At 40.2% G+C, this 23,650-nt stretch overlaps 1 protein-coding gene across 5 annotated transcripts in view; it reads right to left on the reverse strand.

Moving 5' to 3' along the window:
• NFYC (nuclear transcription factor Y subunit gamma) overlaps positions 1-23,650 on the reverse strand; it is an 84,243-nt gene that overhangs the window by 48,803 nt on the left and 11,790 nt on the right. Inside the window, exon 1 of one of the 5 annotated variants that reach the window (XM_017541818.2) lies at positions 16,546-16,842. The exons of 3 other annotated variants lie outside the window; for them this stretch is intronic. The gene's annotated coding sequence lies outside the window, so the exon portion shown is untranslated. Of the gene's footprint in view, positions 1-3,963; positions 4,060-16,545; positions 16,843-23,650 lie in introns of those variants that run through there. One more of the 5 variants, XM_017541820.2, reaches the window with a different exon arrangement.

The following is a 23,650-nucleotide window of genomic DNA, read 5'->3' on the forward strand; positions in this document are numbered from 1 at the left end:
AAAAAAAAAAAAAAAAACACCACAGAAATTGCCAAAGCTACCCCAACCTTCAGCAGCTACCACCCTAATCAGTCAGCAGCCCTCATCATCAAGACCCTCAAGCAGCAAAAGGTTATGACTTGCTGAAGGTTCAGATGATTATTAGCATTTTTACCAGTAAGGTATTTTAAAATTAAGATATGCACATTTTTTAGACAAAATGCTGTTGCACACTTAATATACTATAGTATAAACATAACTTCTATTTGCACTGGGAAACCAACAAATTTGTGTGACTCTCTTTATTACGATGTTAGCTTTTCTGCAAAGGTCTGGAACCAAACTCACACTATCTGCAAGATGTACCTGTATTTTGCCCTAGTGGAAGCACTGTCGCAAGCATTTTATGTTCCAGTACTGCTCAAGTATTTATTGAGGTTAGTTCTAGGTTTCTTCATTTAAATGAGCTAAGGTTTGTAGGATGTTGCATTTTAAATGATGATGAGAGATACAGAGAAAGAAAGAATATTAATAAAAATAAATGGATGGACGAGGGAAAGAGGGGGTAGGATTTATTTACTAACAGACAATTTGGTTTTTATGTTTATACAGATGGACCTTAGGACTTAGGCCATTATCAATCACAATAGCTAAAAAGCATTTCAAGCCTTAAGAAGGCTTATACTCTCCAAAATAAAACCAATCTAAAATTGACAATTTCACAAGGAGAAAAACAGCACTGATCTGGAAATGAAAAGGCCTATGTTTGTGTACTGGCTGCTTGCTGCCTAATAGCTGGTGACCACAGGCCAGTCACTCCATCAAGCCACTCCAGGAATGATGTATACTGAACACATTCCAAAGGGGTCTCTGGTGGTTTGGTGGGGAAGCCATACACTTCGCTATTTGAAGATGTAATAGATGAATGAATACAAAGGAAGCCAAGGTGACTGAGAGAAGAGAAGGTTAAATAGTCTCTATTGAAGCTCATCTAAGGTTTTTATGTAGTCATGCAAGAAAGGACTAAGTTTAGTGCCTGAAACCTTATTACTTACGTTCTAAACCCTCACACAGCTGGGTACCAGCTGGTCATATTTACCGGCAGCTTACTAAATAGTCTTAGTCTTCGCTACTAGAATACTAGAATAAATAATACAGCTCTACTTCCCCAACTCTGATTAATGCTAAGTTTGATGTTTGAGGGTATGTCTGTCATAAGAGGAAGCTGCTTTTCAAAGTGCCTACTGGAAAAACATGCTTCCTAAAAGACTAAGGCTTGGAAGGGGCTGCACACTGCTCTCCTTCAAGATCTGTTCACAAGGACACACTTTCAAACTGGCAGAAGACCCAGTTTTCCTTCAAAAACAAATATATTTTTCTATTTGGTATCTAGTGCAATATAATTTTTGAACAAGGGCCAGATCATAATATAGTTGTAGTATAACTAGAAAAAAATGAAAGCACAGCAACTGGTATAAACAATGAAAGTGATGGGAAGGCATGAACAGAACATTTGAAAACTTATTTCTGTGGAACAGAAAATGATATGTAACATCACACATTCTTCCTCATCCTTTCATTAATGCTGAAACTTAAACCATCCCTGCATACATGACAGCAATAAAACACTATCAGTATTTTGTATGATGGAGAAAAAGGGTCAAGTATTTAGTGAAGTATTCTAAAGCAAGGGTCTAAAAACTACAGCTCACAGGCCAAATCTGGCCTATAGCCTGTTTTTAGAAACAGTTTTACTGGAAGACAGCAACCCTAATTATTTTTTATTTTTTCTAGATGAAGTCTTACTCTGTCACCCAGGCTGAAGTGTAGTGGCATGATCTCAGCTCCCTGCAACCTTCGCCTCCTGGGTTCAAGCGGTTCTCCTGCCTGTCTCCTGAGAAGCTGGGATTATAGGCACCCACTATCACGCCCAGCTAATTTTTGTATTTTTGTAGAGAAGCGGTTTTACCATGTTGACCAGGCTGGTCTTGAACTCCTGACCTCAGGTGACCCATCCACCTCAGCCTCCCAAAAAGTTGGGATTGCAGGCGTGAGCCAATATGCCCGGCCCCTAATTGGTTTATACTGTCTATGGCTGCTCTCATGCTACAACAGTAGAGTCAAAGAGTTACAACAAAAATCATATAGCCGCAAAGCCTAAAAGATCTGGCCCTTTAAGGAAAAAGGTTCAGCAGGGTGCGGCAGCTCAAGCCTCAAATCCCAGCACTCTGGGAGGCCAACGTGGCAGGATCGCTTGACCCCAGAAGTTTGAGATCAGCCTGGGCAACAGAGTGAGACCCCCATCTCAATAGAAAATAAAAAATTAGCCAGGTGTGGTGGCCCATGCCTGTAGTCCCAGCTACTCAGAAGTCTGAGGCAGGAGGATTGTTTGAGCCGGGGAGGTCAAGTCTGCAGTGAAACATGACTGTGCCACGGCACTCCAGCCTGAGCAGCAGAGCAAGACCCTATCTCAAGAAAAAAAAAAAGAAAGAAAAAGTTTCAGATAATACTCTGACCTTGTTTTTTGTTTGTTTGTTTTTGAGATGGAATCTCACTCTGTCACTCGGCTGGAGTGCAGTGGCATGATCTCGGCTCACTGCAACCTCCGCCTCGGGTTCAAGTGATTCTCCTGCCTCAGTTCCCCAAGTAACTGGGACTACAGGCATGCACTACTGCGCCCAGCTAATTTTTGTATTTTTTAGTAGAGCTGGGGTTTTACCATGCTGGCCAGGATGGTCTTGATCTCTGGACCTCGTAGTCTACCCGCCTCGGCCACTCAAAGTGCTGGGATTACAGGTGTGAGCCACTGCACCCAGCCAATATTCTGACCTTGTTTTAAAACGTTGTTAGGTGTTTTATTTACCCCCTGATTTACTGATGGGGAAAATGATACCAGAGGTTGAGAAGCTTGTCCTAGATCACAGAACTGTTACTTAGCTCCTCTGCCTCCCTTAGAAGCAAGCTGGGCCAGCCACTCTGCCCCACAGAAAAGACTCTTTGACCCTCCAGCCTAATGAGTAAATAAATCCTTGTAGGAAGAATGGTGAGTAACTGGTTTTTCAGGCCTCGATCCTGAAAAGGACATGAGCTAGAGCCAGAAAGGGGGCCTGTAGCCTAAGTTAGGTCATATTCTAAAACAAAGCATCATTTTCTTACTGGGTCCCTTCTGAGATTCACAAATAATCTCTTGCCCAGTTTCTGGCAGTATCTTGTGTTTGTGTGTCCAGGAGAGGTAAGAAGTGTGATTCTGAAGAATGCTTCAAAGATGCCAACTTACGGGCTTTAGAGTGCATAAAATACACACCACATACATTATCCTCAATTGACTCTTAACTCAGTGTTAAATTTATCAATATCATTCCAATTTTATAGTTAAGGTTAAGGGTTGGGTATCAAGTTACTTGCTGAAGATCACAATACAATAAATGATAGAGTCAAAGTGCAAAAGCTTGTCAGGCACCGTGCCTCACATCTGTAATCCCAGCACTTTGGGAGGCTGAGGTGGGCAGATCACAAGGTCAGGAGATCAAGGCCAACCTGGTTAACACAGTGAAACCCCGTCTCTACTAAAAATACAAAAAATTTGCTGGGCGTGGTGGCACGCACCTGTAGTCCCAGCTACTCAGGAGGCTGAGGCAGGAGAATCACTTGAACCCAGGAAGCAGAGGTTGCAGTGAGCCAAGATTGTGCCACTGCACTCCAGCCTGGTTGACAGAGTGAGACTCCATCTCAAAAAAAAAAAAAAAAAAAGCAAAAGCTCTAAAATTCTGTTCTTGATTTATCATAACTTGTTCATTCTCATTTTCTGCACTGTTTAAGGTATACGTATTTTCAAACTGTTAAGACAAATGAGCAGTCTCAAATTGGATCACTTCCCTTTCCATGTCTCTAGGCAGGTCAGCAGCACCTATGAATACTCAGCTGTGAGCAGCTGGGGGCAGTAAAGCACAAGGTAAACACATAAATAAATAACATGTATTGGACCTGGGGGTTCTTGCTCTCTGGCAAACTGTGATCTTGAGCAAATCTCTTAACTTCTTAGAAACTTCTCTGTTCATCTACAGAAACATCCCACCGGGCAGTTGAAACACATAAATGCTAAAACACATGTTAGAAGGCCTCAAAAAATAGTAAGCTTCATACAACTGCCAGATGGCACCATATCATAATGACTGCTCAAGGCTGGACAAGACACCGACTACTGGTCTGAATAGTCCCAGACACAGTACCAAGCCTAAAGACCAACTAGCTTCTTTCTCTCTACAATTTAGACTACTTACTTTGTTTTTAACACATTTCTTTAAAAAACCTGGTTTCAGATGCATGGAAATACATACTAAAATAGAGAAAGATGTTCTCCCATCTCTTTTATAAACACAAAATAATTTTTAAAGCCCTTTAAACTATTAAATTTGGAACAAATGTACTCTAGTTCCAAAGAAGCAAAGAACTCAAGCTGAAAATGACTGGGAATGATCCAAATTTAAATCCCTGGGAGTGTCAATGATCAATAGGGATACTAGGTTTTCCCTCCATGCTAATCCAAAAACGTTTAAATTCTTAGAATATGTCTCCTTGGGTTAGGAATGGTGGCTCATGCCTGTAATCTCAGCACTCTGGGAGGCCGAAGCAGGAGGGCTGCTTGAGCTCAGGAGTTCAAGATCAACCTGGGAAACAGCAAGACCTCGTCTCTATAAAAAAGGAAAAAAAAAAAATTAGCCAGTGTGGTGGCACACACCTGTAGCTCCAGCTACTCAGGAGGCTGGGGCAGGAGGATCACTTGAGCCAAGGAGTTGGCAGACTGCAGCGAACCATGATCTCACCACTGCACTTCGGCCTGGGCAACAGGGAGAGATCCTATCTCAAAAAAAACAAAACAAAAAACCACAACCACCACCATCACCATCTCTTTGGATACCTCACAATTCCACAAGCTAGGAGTACATGCCTGTTTTGTCTTGTGAAAGGAATCTTGTTTATGTTAGAGGGTAGAGGAAACCTAGAGTCCAGGCAGCTCCCAACTCAACCTGGCCCCACCGTCCAAGCAAAAGATTCTGTTTTGAGCTCTAAAGAGAGTTCTGCCCACTTTCATCTATATCCGAGGTCCTGAAGTGAACATGAAAGGAACATGTTCTGGAAAGTTGGAATTTCTCAGATTATATCGTGGATGTTTAAGGTTCTTCTGGAATAGTATTGATAAGAAGCTTGCCTTTACAGTACAACTGTAAAGAAATTAAATACTGTATACCCATTCACTAATCGGTGATGACTAAATTTTTTTTCTCCGCAAGAAATCATTCCTGAGACACAAATCTATTTCTCTAATTAGCATATTCACTTGCTTCAGATCTGTGTGACATATTATCTTTTTTGGGAGGCATATTATCTTTTTTTGGGAAGCATATTATTTTATAACCTTAAAATTTTCATGCTCCTATTTTTTCCCGTTTGTCTGACATTTCATTTTGCTTCTGGCACATCCTCAAGGCAAACATGCTTTGCACACAGTGGGGATTCAATACACATCTACTGAATGAACAAACACAGGCTCGTCAATAATTTTTTTAATTAAAAAAATTTTTTTCTTTATACAGTGCCTTGCTCTGTTGCCCAAGCTAGAGTGCAGTGGGGTGATCGTGATTGACTGAAACCTCACCTCCTGGGTTCAAGCAATCCTCTCCTGCTCAGCCTCCTAAGCAGTGGGGACTAAAGACGCGTGCCACCATACCTGCCTAATTTTTAAAATTTTTTGTAAAGACAGGGTCTTGCTAACTTGCCCAGGCTGGTCTCAGACTCCTGGGATCAAGTGATCCTCTCACCCTGGTCTGCCAAAGTGCTGGGATTACAGACGTGAGCCACCATGCCTGGACAAGAACTATTTTAAGACCCCAAGTATCCCTGGCCTCATTCTAGGTGCTTTTCTTTGAAATTGACAAATGGGAAAATTCCTTCTTAAGTATCTGTGCTCAGTTGTGCAGTAACCTTCGTGCAGTAATCCAGTGGAAGAGCCACAAGAGTGGGGACGGAGAAAACTTGTTCTACTTTGGAAAATGTAGCACAAATGTAGACATTTATCTAACCATAGGCTCCACTGAAAAATGGAAGATTGTGCTGGTGAGTTAATACACCTAAAAACCAGGGAGTTGGGGGGACAAGGGAGGCAGAAAATTTTCTGAAATTTTCAGAAAATTAAAAACCTAGACGGCATTATAAGAATGTCAATATGAGCTTGGCTGTATTGATTTAGCTGTCTAGATTCTGCTCATTCAGACACACTGTGAATTCTTTCCTCTGCTTAGTGTCTTTTAGCATTAAATGTTTAAAAGAGAAGAAAGAAAGGAAAAGGACACGAAACGAGACAAATCTTCCAAGCCAACCAAACTCTAAATCTCTCACCTTCATGTATACAACTGTCAGGAACTAAGAACATAAAGACTACCTCAGAGTGCAAAGTGACTGAGATAATTATGCTAATCCCTTCCATTTGTACACACTTTACACTTTTTAAAGTAGCTTCACATTATTTTATATGTTTCTTACTATAAACACGTTAAGATAAACAACACAGGTACAAATATTCCCATCTGATAAAGATACTTTATCCAGGTAGACTGAGGAATTGGCCGAAATCACCAGGGCAAGCTGTATGCCACAACTGAAATTAAAATTCATGTCCTCTGATTCTCAGTTCTGTGCTCTTTCATTAAATCTTCTCCTTTTACTTTAGAATTGATAACAAAAACTACACAGCTGTAAGCCACCATGCCTGGACAAGTACCTCGACAAGTTTCTTAAGAAAACGCAAAACTTAAGAACCTACAGCTTTCCTCAGCCTGGAACACAAATCCACCAAGCCTTTTACTTTTAGTTTTCCTGATCATTCTCCTGGAAAAAGTACTCCAAAAAATCAAGATGCCAGATTCTTACACATTTCTTGAGACAAAGTCTCACTCTGTCACCAGGCTGGAGTACAGTGGCGCAATCTCAGCTCACTGCAACCTCCACCTCCCCGGTTCAAGCAAATTCTCCTGCCTCAGCCCCCCAGCCCCGAGTAGCTGGGACTACAGGCGCCAACTACCACGCCCAGCTAATTTTTATATTTTTAGTAGAGATGGGGTTTCACCATGTTGGTCAGGATGGTCTCAATCTCCTGGCCTCGTGATCTGCCCGCCTTGGCCTCCCAAAGTGCTGGGATTACAGGCGAGAGCCACCGCACTCGGCCCAGATTCTTAACACATTTCAAAGTAGAAAGCTTAAACAAGAAAGCTTAAGGTTTTCAAGCTTGTTAAACGGCAGTTGCATCAAAGGAGTGGGACTAGGTCATCTAGTTACCAACCAATAAGAAAGGATCAGGTAGCCTGGTGATGGGAAGTCACTTTATCCTTTCACTATAATTCAGAAGAACAGCCTTAGCCCAGCCGCTTTATTGGAGATATTTCCATTGCTACCCACTTATAGGAGGAATCACCTGGCTAAATTCTATGCAGTGTTTCAAAATTATAGCTGTTGCTACATTGTGAACATGGTGATAATGTTATCTTAATTATCCAGCCATTCCTCCAAGAAATCAGAATTCCTTTGTTCCACCTCACTAGGGGTAAGCAAGAATTATAAATCACAGCCAGGAAATCTAAAGCAACTATTATTTAAGAACACCATGATTCATCTAAAAATATCAATCTCTGTGGTTCAAGATGAGAACCCAAATTTGGGAGCTACTCAATTCATACCACGAAGTATGTATTCGCATAGCTAAGAAACGCCACAGAACACCTAATACAATTCTAAGCACATATCTATTTGGAAAAAGTCCTTCAACTACTTATCTGACCTTAGTGAATTTAGAATTCATTAAAGACAATTTCCCAAAACACTAGTAGTGCTCAATTTTAAATTATCTACCTACTTGTAGTATGCTTTGTTCCAAAAAGTGACTGTGTTTACCTATTTTGACAAACACTTTGAAGGGAATTCAATTTCACTGTATGTTTGCTCCCTTTATGATTAGCCTGTTACGTAGCATATAATATGAGATTCAATGATAACTCTGGGAAAGTTCTGTGCCTTTCAGGAGTTCTGTGCTCCTCCAGCAAGTACAGGAAAAAGGGAAGGTAGGAGAAAGAATTAGTCCCTAAGATGGACACAGCTATAGACTGTTTTTCATAAACAGTAAGAAAGTGCAGTATAAAGAGCAAAAGCCTTTGTCATTAGGCTCTGCCTTCTATTCTCACCCTCACAATGGGGATGATTGTCATCTGTCCTACTTACACTAGGTAAATACCAAATAAGAGAATGAGTATGAAATCACTAACCATAAAGTACTATGCTTCATATAAACACTGCATACTATTACACTGCTTAACCACCTTTAAGGGGAGCTTCATGGACATCTGGCCAGTGAATTTCCAAGAGGAAAATAATCATGCACTTCAGATTATAAATAACCAGGTAAAATGGCTGGAAATTTACCACTATCTCTAGTGAAAAGTTTCTTATTGCCTTTAGATTGAGGATAATTACAACACACGTAGCCTAGAAACTAAATATAGGTGTCTTATATTAAAAATTCTGCTAAGTCCTACAGATGAGGCTAGTCCCATTCCTGGTAATTAATGGTGTGTGCTGCTCATTGGTGCTATAATGATCATGTGGCTATAAATTACTTGCTCAGCAAATGCTGCCAAATTCCTACATATGTATTTTTGGTCAGCTTCATGCAGTATGCTGCCATTTGAGATTTTACAAAGCTAAAATCATAAGATTAACCCCAATGCAACTCAGCAAATAAAATCCAGTCTTTGTACTGAATGGAAATGTGGTGTATGTACTAATCTCAAGGAAATATCTGTACATCTTCAAAGCAAGTGAAGGTCACCAGATTCTAAGGCAGTATTGCCTTGATAAGTAAAATACTTATCACAGCACACAGAGAAAATGTTAATATTAGCTTCTCAAATATTTAACCTATGAGCTGATACTGATGCTCTCATTTAGTTGAACTAGTACTGCGAGGAAGATGTAGGCTCACAATGACACCCTCACCTTGTTGTATATGCCTGGATTAAGGGGAGTTACAGATACTCTCTATTGTTACTAAACACACACTCAAAAACCAAGCAAGTAACTTTTTGGAGTAAAGAATATTAATTCATACATGGGAACTGCACACTCAGATACTAGGGGTGTGCAACCAATAAAAGCTTAGAGAGTACTGACCTAGAGGACTCCACCATGCTCATTTCTGGATTTCTCAACTTTAGAATCAGACCTTGTTTGTGCTTCCATCTTTGATATGTAGCATTATTCTTCTGTCGATTCTCTTTCTTGATTCCCTCCTGTTTGTCCCCTAGGTTCATCTATAATCTCTATGAGCCTAAATTTGAAATATATATTACTAATTTTGATATTTCTCCAAAGCTTCAGCCCTGCATGTACAAGCTGCCTGGCTGGACACCTACAACCGGAAAGCTATCCAGAACTGAAACTCACATGCCCCAAATCAAATCTATCTTTTTTTCCCCCCAAACTTGCTTTTCCTAAATTTCTGTTTCTATCCTCCAGTCACTCAGACTTGAAATCTCAGTATCATTTTGCACTTTTTCTCCTCTGTTCCTCAATTCTAATCAGCTACTAAATGCTGTAGTAACAGTGTCCAACACTGGCCATCTTCTAACCTTTCTTCATTCTACCACTATCTCTGTTCAGACCCTCATCGCCTCCATGTAATAACAATGATGATGACGATGGCCCATGCTCATCAGGGGTCACTGCGTGCCAGGTACAATTCTAAGCCTTTTATGTTACTACCTATTTTAAACCTCCTAATAACTGTGTAAGGGTTGTGAACCTATCACATGAAGTGACTGAGTTATTCAGTTTCTAGCGTCTTCTCAAATTCATTCTACATACAGATGTGTAATAAATCTTATAAAAGCGCAGCTCTCATAATGCCATATCGCTCTACTACCCCAGATTTTCAATGGCCACCAATGTCAAGCAGAGACCGTTCAAATTTCTTAGCCTGGCAAACAAGGCCCTTCAACATCTGACCCAACTTACTTCTCCACACTTCTTTCTTTTAGCACTCCTTCCTGTCCTTAACTCATCTCCTTATGCTCTAGAGCAGCTGACCATTTACTTCTCTCTAACCCAAGATGCACTTTTTGAATCATGATCTTGCTCTTTTTGCTCCCAATGCCTGGAATGCCCTTGTCCCTACCTCCCTGAGTCCAATACCCAGTTAATCAGCTTCCCTTCATTCCTAAACCAAGGTCTCCCCTCCTCTGAATTCTGTGTATTTTGCTTGGTCTTTCCATATCAGTTTGTAATACTTGATAAGCATCATCAGTGTCAGAGTAAAGTTTTATTTGTAAACATTTTTAAAGTCTCCACAAAAAAGACATGCATGCATGGTCAATTAGCGAAAGAAAGTATAAAAAGCATCCAACTGTAGCATTTCCTTGAAGGTAAGAACTATATAGCTTAGGTAGACAAAGAAAATTTCATTTTATCTGGACATTTTCAGCCAAGCAGGTGTTCCCTTTAGTTTTTCTATGTAATTGAAACTATGGAAACAGATCAAAACGGTAGTACTTCCAAGAAGAAAGGATAACCAAGTGAATTAGCACTGCTATTTGCTGTGGTTATTTTAGTCTTCTTTCTTTGAACTAAGGAACACAAGGTCACAATGTTATGCTGCTTTAAAGTTAAACATTTACTATGTGTTTTTTTCTTTAGCTCTTCCTTTATACTGGAATTTACCTTCATTCCTTATCCTTCAATTGCCCTTTTTCACTGCAGGTGCTAGGCTGTAATTTAATTTAGAATAAATATTGTAAGCAGAGAAAAACTTTTGGTCAATTATTGAATAGCAGGGTCTGGCTCTGGGATCCCGAAGTGAGAGAGGAGTGATAATACAAATAGAATCTGACCACATTATAAAGAGGTGAGCCCCAATACTGAAGTAGCAGAAATAACAGATTAAAAAGAAAACTAGTCAGGCACAGAAGCTCACACCTGTATATGCCAGTGCTTTGGGAGGCTGAGGTAGAAGGATCCCTTGAGGACAGGAGTTCAAAACCAGCCAGAGAAAATAAGATTCCACCTTTACAAAAAAAAAAAAAAATTCTTTTTTTCCTTGAGACAGAGTCTCATTCTGTTTGCCCAGGCTACAGTGTAGTGGCACTATCTCTGCTCACTGCAACCTCCCGGTTCAAGCAATTCTTGTGCCTCAGCCTCCCGAGTAGCTGGGACTATGCTAGGCTAATTTTTGTGCTTTTTTAGTAGAGGCTGAGTTTCACCATGTTGGCCATGCTGGTCTAAAGCTCCTGACCTCAAGTGATTAGGCCGGCTTGGCCTCCCAAAATGCTGGGATTACAGGTGTGATCCACCACACCCAGCCAATAATTTTTTTTAATTAGCCAGGCCTAGTAGCATGCACCTGTAGTCCCAGTTACTCAGAGACTGAGGTGGGAGGACTGCTTGAGCCCAGGAGTTTGAGGTTGCAGTGATCTATGATTACACCACTACACTCCAGCCTGGCAACAGAGCAAGACCTTGACTCCAAAAAAGGAAAGAAAAAAAAGAAAACTAAACTTCTGAGAAATTCAGACATGAGGTATATTCTATCCAGCTTTGTCTATTATAATTTTCAGTTACAGTAAACTTTAGGACTTAAATATTACATAGCTTACATAATTCAAACCTTCACTCTTTCAATGAACTATAACTTTTATCTAAATATATGAAGGTCATCACCTTCAGAAAAATTAAAAATGTTAAAGTACATTATGGTCTATCAAAAAATATAAAGATAAGAACAAAAACCACCCAAATACACACAATCACATAAACAATACCACTTTGCTAATGGGAAAGACTAAAGTCAACATAGTTAAGATATTATTTTGGGTGTTATATAAACAATGATTCCTATTTTAGTCTTGTCAAATGCTTAAAATAACTCTGGAATCTTTGTTTATTAAATACAGGTTAGCTTGCGGACTAACTTTAAGAGCCAGGCCCACACTTGCTTGGGAATTATCTTGTTCTTGAAATGTAGTAAAGAAAAACAAAAACAAAAAATCCTAACTGGCATGCAGGTGATGTGTTTGCATACCTTAGTTTACTTCCTCATAATGCATAAAGGTAACCCAGCTCTCTGGAATACCTCACAGGTGAGCACCATTAGCTTCCTAGCCGGTTCTCAGCTTTCTGAATAAGCAACTGGCTGAGGTAAGATAGCTTCAGATTGATCCCAAAGGGACACTAAGTCTGCTGCAGCAGACTTTCTAACCAACCCATTTCAGGTAAAGACTTCTGAACCTCTTCCATGGCCCATTTTCTCCGTTCCTTCTATATCCAAATAGCAAACCTATATAAAAGTGCCAAAAGGAAAAGAAACATGAAAAACAAAAAGTAAAAACAACCTAGAGGAATAAAAGAAACATGCAAAAAACTGAGTGGACTCAAATCTCCAAACTTATACAGGCCAGTTTCTAAAAAGCTTAAAGACAGATTAGGACACCTGAACTCACTGGGCCTCAATTTCCCTACTTTACAAAAAGGGAACTAGATTAGATCCCTAAGTGATTCCCATCAGCCTAATTTAGGAGTATTCAAACTCTGTATGCATATATTATCAGTAATAAGGATAAGCAAAAATCATTTCATTCATGAAAACAGCCATGATCAGCTTTTAATACACTTTTTGGGTTACTGAAACCCCCACAAAAGTATGTAGCTTCTTTAAAAAAGAGGCCTTTTCTTGTTTTAAGAACAAAAGCCCAAAGTGACCATGATTGCTGTTTTTAAACCTACACATCCCTGGAACTGGAATTTTACTTGGTAAAGCCAATATCAATTTTGCCAAACCTCACTTTGTCTGAATATGATTCTTTCAACGCACAGATAGGAAGCAGACACCAGTGCTGACTGACCATGCCCAAGAGGAAGTGACTTAATAGGACAGGAAATCAAACAGATCACAAAATATCAACCCCGCCCCTGGTGGGAGAAGGAAGTCCTAAAAATAAATGACACTAGGCATGCGGACTAGATTAGACAGAAACCCCCTTGAGTTTCCACCAATTATGTTAGGAAGGTATCTCACAGTAGGTATCAACTGTGTGAAGTTTATGCTAGTGTTTAGATTTTTGATGCGAGATCAATCATTTCTTTTTTTTTAAAGTGTTCATCCCACAGTTGAGTGCAGCGGCTCAAGCCTGTAATCCCAGCACTTTGGGAAGCCAAGGTGAGAGGATCACTTAAGCCCAGGAGTTTGAGATCAGCCTGAGCAACAAATCAAGACCCAGGCTCTATTAAAAAAAAAAAAAAAAAAAAATCAGTTGGGCACAGTGGCACATGCCTGTAGTCCCAGCTACTCAGGAGGCTGAGGTAGGAGGATTGCTTGAACCCAGGAGATGGAGGCTGCATTGAGTCATGATCGTGACACAGCACTCCAGCCTGGCACACCAGCCTTGGCAACAGAATGAGACCCTATCTGCAACAACAACAACAAAAAAGCATTCATCTAACATTTACTTGCTTACTACACTGCAGGCTATAACTATCTCCCATGCTTGAAAACTGAAAGAAAGGATAATCACAAAGCAAACAAAAAAATGGTTCCAGTTTACTTTATAAATATTTGGTATACATACTAAAAATGTAATCTCTGCTTAGTAAACATCTGCAACCACTACAACTTACCTGCATTATAACACAAATCTCATAATGCAAATGGAACTGGCTCCCAGATTTTATTCTGAGAGGTTCCTATATCTAACAAGACTTTTTTAAAAATCAGCATACCCATTTCATCTTATTCTGAGAGGCCCTTAAATTTTGACAAAGGTGTTAAAATTCTTTCACAGAAATCTTGATGAGTAAAGGACTGATGGTCTCAATGTATGCATTAAATAAATACGGTCATGTCGGCATAAATAGGAATATACAGGTGAAGGCAGTTTGAAAGGAAATGTGTCAGGTTTAAACTAACTCCTTTGTAAAAATATTAAAATACTGGCATTTTTTTCTTTGGTACCATACCTACCTTCATAAACTTTTCATCCCCCACCCAAACAGTCTGAATTAGTAACAACTAATATTATGTAGCTCTTCACAATTTACAAAGTACTTTGACATACATGATGTCATTCAAGACTCACCACTAAATAAGAAGGCACTATTTTTAGGGCCCATTTTTACATGTGAGGAAGCTAACTGCTAAATGGCTGACTCGCCCAAACCTACAAAGCTGGTGATAAAGGTGACTAGGGCTTAAACACAGACCTCTTGACTTTAAATGGTTTGTACCATGCTGCCTCAAATATTGTGATCAGAGCAAATAAATGTCCACATCTCTAGACCCCATCTAAGCCTCCCCCACTTACACACACAGCCACCGATGTCCTAAATTACAGTTAGCTCTCTAGAAGGTCTTTGCTCTTTCTGGAAGCAAAGTTTTCTTCATTTGTTTAGGAAACATTTATCTGGCTAAAGTGTTAAACACCATTTGACATACACTAGAAAATATCTTAATCACCAAAGGTCTTGCACAGGCATGCCCATGTTTATTTTTCCAGGTAGTGGGTCAGGTTCTCAGAGTTTATGATCCAAAAATGGTGAAGAACCTAGGCTAGAGGCAGTGGCTGGGTATCTTTCCAAGAAGCCAAATCCACAAAGTTCTCAAGTTTATGGTTTAAACCTCACACTGTACCACACCTTCACTTTTGCCTCCCCTGCTGCAGGCCTTCTCCTAGGGCCAATAGGGTCAATTCAGTACCTACAACTGTTTTTTAAATCATATATAAAACCTGGAACAATTGATAGTATATAAATAATCAATGACTTTTAAAAATAAATTTAAATCAAAATACCTCTTAAAATGTAATCCTTAACACATACTTTTAGGACTTAAATTACCAGAATGAACATTTTATTATAAGCATTCCAATCCCCCAAAAGTTTCATAAATACAACTACTCTAAACTCCTAAAATGCTATCCCCTTCACTAAGAACCCTCTAGATTACAAAGAAGACAAGGTAGCATGCAAGGAATTCTGAATCTGTTAGGCAGTTCGCTCAACCATCATACCAAAAGAATTTAGAATTTTTTGCTGGGGGAGGGAAGTAAAAAGAGTGGGAGAAAGAATGAATGCAGCCCTATTGTCTTATTGCCTGAAAACCCCTAATCTGAATCTATAACATATTCCTACTAACCACTCGACTTGAATATCAGAAGTACAGTCTCTTTTCATCCTAAATAGAGCTTTTCAGTCCAAATTTGTATAAACAAACTTTGTCCTTCAATCTTTCAACTCCTCGGCAGTTTTTCAAGGTCACTTTTGCAAGCAACGACAGAGGCCTGCATACAGTAACTTTGACTTGCTATATCATTCCAACTCCAAAAGCCCCAAATCTAAATCCTGTCAGTCCTCTCAGGTAAATCCTTTTTTAGAGGGGAAGCTAGAGAAGGCAAATCAACACCCTCGAAACTTCTCCTCTAATAGGGCCTGCTCCTTTTCCCTACCCAGAGACTGAGGGCTGCTGGTTCACGGCTCCACACTGAGTCTGCTGCAGAAATGTTCCAATGACCTTCATTCCGTATTTGCAAATAAAAAGAAAACAAAGAATTGCTTTTTAAAATCAGGTGTATTACACATCTTAGTATGTGGGATTGAAGATTTCACTGTTCGTAAGAACTGGCTGGTTCCTGATTAGCAACTTACATTAGCTTTATATCCCTAAAGAGAAATATAAATACATATATATATATCAAGGGCAAAAGACAGGGTGCCTATACTTTTAACTTTCCTGTTCACAGACTGCAGGATTTTAAATATTTCATACGGAAAAATGAAAAGCACTTTGCTCATATCATCTTAAAGAACTAAATTAACACCTGACAAAATGTGTGAAATCTGTGGAAAATCTGTCACTGTCAGTATAAGTGAAAATGTTTCTCACCAGCATTCTAAGCTAAAATGTGCATTAAAAACAAAGATTGTTACTACATTAATTAGTACAAGAATCTAGAGCTAGACAGGTATATCAAGAAAGTTATGGGAAATTTTCACATTGGCATGTGGGCCTTCACCATTAGAACCTGCAGCAGTGCAAATCATATTTTCACACAAATTTCTAACAGCAACAGTGTTGCTTCCATCTCTGAAAACACAGATGTCAACAAAGTGCGTGGAAATAGAAAAACTCTTACAATAACTCAGCTTATTCCGTAGGAAAGCTTCAGTGCACTTGAACAAAGGAAAATTATTTGGAAAACAGTTAAGTTTACCCAATGCAAAGAGAAAAGTGCTTTGCTTCAGTGTGCCCCTGAAAAATGATTAGCCTTTCTCCATGTACCTGATCTTGTCGATACCCAACTAGGAAAGAAATCCTAGTTGAAGGACATGCAATATCTAAACACAGCAAGGTATTCTAGGTGCACCAAAAGGTATGCATGGAATGTAAAGTGGCCATTTTCTGAACAGTGCAACTTGTCTACACTCTCTGAGGCTAAACAGTTTCTATCATTTCAACACAAAACAAAGAATTAAACTTACCGGGAACTGCATTAATTTTACATGTAGTTATTTATACCTCCTCGGACTGGGAGAATTTAAGTCACTCCTATCCCTCCCCCCCAAAGGACGGAGGAAACAAAAGGCAGCAGGAGATGAAGAAACCTGAGTCTGGAATGTCCACTCCAGTGAAAACCCGAACAGCTGTCCTCCCACCCCCCAACAAACTATTCGCCATTTTTCTTTGTCTTTCAGCTGACCCCTGCCTCAGTGAAAAACTCCGAGGCTCCAATGAAGCCCTGCAGCCTCCTTCCACTTTAACAGTCAAAGGCATTCAATCTAGCATGCTATTTGACACCAAACCTTGCCTCCACAGTAGTCCCATTGGCTGAACTGCTTTATCAGCTAAGAACACAAAGCCACGATTGGCTGTTCACGTCATCAGTTACCTCTTTTGTACACTTCCTGTTTTAAAGTTACCTTGAGAAGCAGAACAGGGGTCAGATTCAGACTTCAAACTATGGGGAACTCTAAGGCGTGGAAATGCCCAGCAAATGCACATAGCAGTTGCACTAGGACATCATGTGCTTCTAAAACAGAATACTGAAAATTTATAATTGTTCTTAAAAACAAGCCAAAGGGTTGTTACTGTTCCCACCCACGGGATTTCTTATTGGCTGTCAGAGTTCCATTTAAAAAATTTAAGGTAATTTAACTGCTTCTGATTGGCCATCAAAGACGTCTGTAAGGTATTGCTACGGTATCCTACGGCAATAGATCAGAGAAGCAATGTGCACAAGGTCGGAAAGTTGTGACCATCTTCAGTTTTCTGTTGAGCATTAACAGAAGACGAAAAACAAAACTAGGTACAGCTTATCCAAAGAAAATGCAGCTTCTTTAACAAAGAGTGATGCCAATACGTATACGTATCGTCATACGATAGTTTGCAAGATTTCTAAAAGGCATCTGTCATTATGTTAGTGGCACTTTAAAAGCACAGATTGGTATCAAGGCAAAGCACTTTATTTTAAAATACAAACTAAATAGGAAAATTTTAAGGTAATGTATGAAGTCAGTGGCACGGACAGTGGCATTTCCAGAAAGTCAACCAGGAACCCAAGAAGGAAATATAATGATAAAGCGGGGGGAAATGACAAAGAAGTTAGAAATCAATGAATACAATCATCCCTTGGAATCCATGGGAGATTGGTTCCAGGATACTCCCCAGCCAACCCTCTCATGGATACCAAAATCCGTGGGTGCTCAAGTCCCTAATATAAAATGGTATAGTACTTGCATAAAACCCTTGCACATTCCCATGTATACTTTTTTTTTAAGAGATGGTGTCTCACTATGTAGCTAGGCTGAAATGCAGTGGCTATGCAGGCGTAATCAGGGCACTACAGCCTTGAACTCCTGAGCTCAGGCAATTGTCCCACCTCAGCCTCCAAAGTAGGTGAAACCACAGATGCATGTCACCTTGCCCAGCTTGTTATATACGATAAATCATCACTAGATTACATATAATACCTAGTAAAATGTAAATGCTATGTATGTAGTTGTTATACTGTATTGCTTAGGGAATAATAACAAGGAAAAAAGTCTGAACGTGTTCTGTACAGACACAATTTTTAAAAAAATATTTTTGACCCATGGTTGGTTAAATCCATAGATGCAGAGGGCTGACGATGTATTATTAAAGGCACCTTATAATTTGATGGACTAATTTATTTAGAGCAGTCACAGAGTTTGACATCGCAGAGAATAAATTCTTTCTTTCTTTCTTTTTTTAAGATAGGCTCTGGCTCTGTCATCCAAGCTGGGGTGTTGCTGGGGTGTAGAGGCATGATCTCAGCTCACTGCAGCCTCTGCCTCCCGGGCTCAAGCAATCTTCCCACCTCAGCCTCCTGAGTAGCTAGGACTACAGACGTGTGCTACCATGCCCAGCTAATTTCTGTATTTCTTTTCTTTTTTTTTTTTTTTCTTAATTGATAGAAATGGGCTCTCATCATATTGCCCAGGCTGGTCTGGAACTCCTGGGCTGAAGGAATCCTCCTGCCCCTGCCTCCCAACGTGCTGGGATTATAGGCGTGAACCACTGTGCCTGGCTGAGGACAAATTTTTTTCTCCCTTTTTTTTTTTTGAGATGAGTTTCACTCTGTTGCCTAGGCTGGAGTGCAGTGGCGCAATCTTGACTCACTGCAACCTCCACCTCCTGGGTTCAAGTAATCCTACTGAGTAGCTGGGACTACAGGTACCCACCCACCACCACGCCCAGCTAATTTTTGTATTAGTAAAGACAGCGTTTGACCATGTAGGCTGGCCTTGAACTCCTGACCTCAAATGGTCCACCTGCCTTGGCCGCCCAAAGTGCTGGGATTACACGTGTGAGCCACCACACCCCAGCCTTCTACCGTATCTTCTTCCTTTTTTTTTTTTTTAGACAGAGTCTTCCTCTATCACCTAGGCTGGAGTGCAGTGGCACAATCTCGGCTCACTGGAGCCTCCACCTCTCAAGTTCAAGCGATTCTCCTGCCTCAGCCTCCCAAGTAGCTGAGATTACAAGTGTGTACAACCACGCTCAGCTAATTTTCATAGTTTTAGTAGAGACAAGGTTTCACCATGTTGGCCAGGCTAGTCTCAAACTCCTGACCTCAGGTGATTGCCCACCTGCCTCAGCCTCCCGAAGGGCTGGGATTACAGGCGTGAGCCACCACGCCCAGCCCCATATTTTTAAGGATAAGCACAGCAGAGTTGATCTCAGAAGAGATATTATAAGTATTCTTACTTGTCTCACTGTGTTTATTGAAAACATTCCAGGGTGCTGAAGTCTACTATTGGTAATCAAAGATTTTCTTATGAATTTTGGACCAACTGCTTAGGTTTTTTAAGAGGTAGCTCCTAACATGGTGAAAATCAATTAGTATGTTTTCCCTTTTTTAGCAAAACATTCAAACACAAACATCTTACCATTCATTACCTGAGGCCTTTAACAATCTTCTTAGATCTGCTTCTTCCCATCAAAGCTAAATATCCTACGACTGAAAAACATAGTTGTTTTGCTAGGTAGATGAGATATTTCCTAGAAATTCCTGATTTGACCATACATGAGAATTCATCCCCACAGAGATTTAGTAGGGACCCGAAATAGAAGCAAGGTGGTCTGTCCTATCACTTTGCCATATTAACTTCTCTACATACATTCCATTCATTTCCCATGATGAAATGAAATCATTTTTGAACACAAACTAGTGCCAGGTTCTGTGCGAGGTATATTACAGACTTTACCCCTCTAATTCTCACTACAATTCCCTGTTACCTGTGAGAAAGAGTGAGGTTTAAAGAAGTTAAAAAACTAGCCCCTAACCATACATTTAGATCCAATCTACGGTCCCACCTAGAGTGGTACTCTTTCCACTGCACCACACTGCTTACCAAGACATGGAGCACCTCAGGGGCACATCCAAGGAAATTCTTAAATGCCATATATATATATATATATATATATATATATATATGCGTGTGTAGATAGCATAAACCATTATCCAACTTCGACAAATTTAAAAATTAAAAATCTAGGCCAGGTATGGTGGCTCCTGCCTGTAATCCCAGCATTTTGGGAGGCCAGGGAAGGAGGATCACTTGAGCTCAGGCATTTGAGACCAGCCTGTGTAACACAGTAAGACCCCATCTTTTTTATTTTTTATTTTTTGAGACAAAGTTTTGCCCTTGTTGCCCAGGCTGGAGTATAATGGCGCAATCTCGACTCACTGCAACTTCCACCTCTCAGGTTCAAGCGATTCTCCCACCTCAGCCTCCCAAGTAGCTGAAACTGAAGGCATGCGCCATCACACCCGGATAATTTTGTATTTTTAGTAGAGACGGAGTTTCTCCATGTTGGTCAAGCTGGTCTTGAACTCCCAACCTCAGGTGATCTGCCCGCCTCAGCCTCCCAAAGTGCTGTGATTACAGGCATGAGCCACCACGCCCAGCTGCAAGACCCCATCTTTACAAAAAACACAAAAATTAGCTAGGTGTAATGGCATGTGCCTGTGGTCCCAGTTACTTTGGAAGCTGAGACAGGAGGATCACTTGAGCCCAGGAGGTCGAGGCTGCAATGAGCCGTGACTGTCTCACTTCTGCACTCCAGCCTGGGTGACAGAGTGAGACTCTATCTCAAATACATAAACAAATAAATAAATATTAAAATTTAAAATCTGATTAATGTTAAATTTGATCTGCCAGTTACAGACCTAGCTAAAGATTGACAAAATAGTACCCTATAAGTTGTTACAAATTTTGCTACTAAATTATTAGAAACATTTAACCAGTAACAAACCACATTTATAAAGACATGAAACAACTACAACTAAATAAATCATTAACAAGAGTACACTGTTAAAATTTGAAGGGGTTGTGAGACAATTTCACAATGGCATCCAAATAAAGAGTTTGGTTATGCTAACAGGATATGTTACAGGTACTGCAATTCTTTTCTCAAAAGTTTAGATTACAGATTCTGAATAGATATTCCCAGCCTGGGAAGAAAAGGCAGAGGGCCAACAGGCTAGTTGTTGGCCTTACCTGTACTGGAGTTTCTCTTAACCCCAGAACACCTGAGGGCCAGTCAGCTGACAAGGCTAAGAAGCTCATCTGAAGGGTGGGAATGGGAGGTAGAAGAATAGGGAGAACACGTTCACAATCTCGCGGATTCTTAGTGCCAATAGGCAAAACAACTAAGCACTTGGAAGTCAGGCAGTGTTAGTTTCAAATTCTGACTCTACCTATTAATTATATGACACTGAACTAACCCTGAGCCTCAGTTTCCTCAACTATAATGTATAGATATCACCATGTATATCAGAGAGCCACTGTAAGGATTAAACAAGCGAATATATGTAAAGCATATTGTTCTATGCCTGAATAAGCACTGAAAAAATGGAAAATATTAAATGTCATCCAATTCAACCTCCTTGATTTATAGAAGGTTAAGTTTCAGAGAGGGAGAAGACCTGCTTAAGGCCCTAAAGCTGCTTTGAGGAAATAACTCTCTTCTATCTCTAGCACACTCTGCAGTCCTGAAGAAAGCAATTCCTTAGCCATAAAAGGACAGTATGGGAAGACTACCAGGTGCCATAAAATTCTCCAGTTTTTATGCTGAAAACCCATGCTTTTCACCACTAATCCCAGCGAACATCTCATCACTATTCCAAAAACTGGCCCTTCCACTCTGCTTTGGATGTATGAGATTAAACCAATCATGACCTCTGACGCTGTATGAAGGTCTTCAACATCAGTACTTGGCAGTTTGCAAGGAAAACACTTCAACTCCTACTTCTCATCAACACCTACCTTAGAACTCAAGCCACAGTGGGAAGAGAACTCAAATTATTCTTGAATTTCCATTTAGCAGCTGAATCCATTCACTTTCTATAGCTTTCTCTTCTCCTGCGTGTTATTACTGTGGACTAAGAACCTAACGGAACCTCTAAGATTTCAGCTAACATTCTTCCCTGGTCCTGGATCTCAGCAGCCCTCTACACTAGACAAATGCATCTTCTTACCCTAAAGAACACTCAAATCATAATGAGACAAAACCAGTAACTCTGGTTACATGGTTGAAGCTTCAATACTCTCAAAGAAGGTAAAGTGAGAATTGATGCTTTTGGTTGGGAGACTGATTTTCGAATTACAGCTACCTGTTTACTAGCTGTATGATACTGGCCAAGATACTTAACCATTTCTGAGCTCACTTCCTCATGTGTAAAATGGAGGAAATAACACCAATTCACAGGAGTGTTGAGGCTTAAATAAGTGAAAGCACTCAACATATTATCTGGAATGTGGTAGGTGCCCAATTAATATCTAAATATACACTTGCTTATATAGCATGTACACATATTATTATTTTTTAACATGCCTTTTTTTTTTTTTTAAACATACATTTAACTCTATTTTACAAATGAGAACATGCCTCTTTCACCAGAGAAGGGCTTCTTGAAGGCAGCAAGTGTCTTATTTTTATCCACATATATCCATCCCCAAAGCATAAAGATATAAATCAAATCCAATTCTAGCCATGTGTCAGCGAAATAACAGGGAGTAGCAAGGACTCAGGAAAACTGGCAAGTGTGTATCCCATGTAAAGGAGTGACCATTGCACAGCTCCAACTGAAAAGGGCCATGTAGGAACTCTGGTTCACTGCAATAAGAGTTTCTTCTTTTCTTTTGAGACAGAGTTAGTTGCCCAGGCTGGAGTGCAGTGGCATGATCATAGCTCACTGCAGCCTTGACCTCCTGGGCTCAAGTGATCCTCCTGCCTCGGCCTTCTGAATAAGTAGGACCACAGGCACGTGCTACCATGCCCAGCTAATTTTTGTTCTTATTTTTGTAGAGATGGAGTCTCTCTATATTGCCCAGGCTGGTTTCAAACTCCTGGGCTCAAGTGATCCTTCCATCTCAACCTCCCAAAATGCTGGGATTATAGGCGTTGAGCCACTGCACCCAGCCCAGATTCTTTAGAAGAAGTAAAAGACAGATTGTTTTAATGTCAAATCTTTCTATCTTAAATTTTGGTTCAAGTTTAAAAAAAATTATAGCTGGGCGCAGTGGCTCACATCTGTAATCCCAGCACTTTGGGAGGCCAAGGTGGGCAGATCACAAGGTCAGGAGTTTGAGACCAGCCTGGCCAATGGTGAAACCCCGTCTCTACTAAAAAAAAAATACAAAACTTAGACAGGCATGTGTAGTCCCAGCTACTCAGGAGGCTGAGGCAGGAGAATTGCTTGAATCCAAGAGGCGGAGGTTGTGGTGAGCCGAGATTGCACGCACCATTGCACCCCAGCCTGAGCAACAAGAGCAAAACTCCATCTCCAAAAAAAAAAATATTCTAAGCAAATCAAAGAAAATTGAGGACTGCCAGATTAAAACTTCTGACCCATTATCTTTTACCCAACTTGGTCCTGAACAACTAGTAGCTATTTCTCAAATCAAATCCACCTTCAAGGTTCAACAAACAAAAATGTGTTTACACATCTTCAAAATACTCTGACAGAAGTTCTGAAGATAATCCCCAAAAAAGGCCCAGAGACATTCTGAGCAAAGACCACATCATTAGAATAAGGGAACACTGCACTGGTACTCAGTA

The sequence above is a fragment of the Cebus imitator genome, unplaced genomic scaffold (assembly GCF_001604975.1).
Source record: "Cebus imitator isolate Cc_AM_T3 unplaced genomic scaffold, Cebus_imitator-1.0 Scaffold136, whole genome shotgun sequence".
Lineage (NCBI taxonomy): Eukaryota > Metazoa > Chordata > Mammalia > Primates > Cebidae > Cebus > Cebus imitator.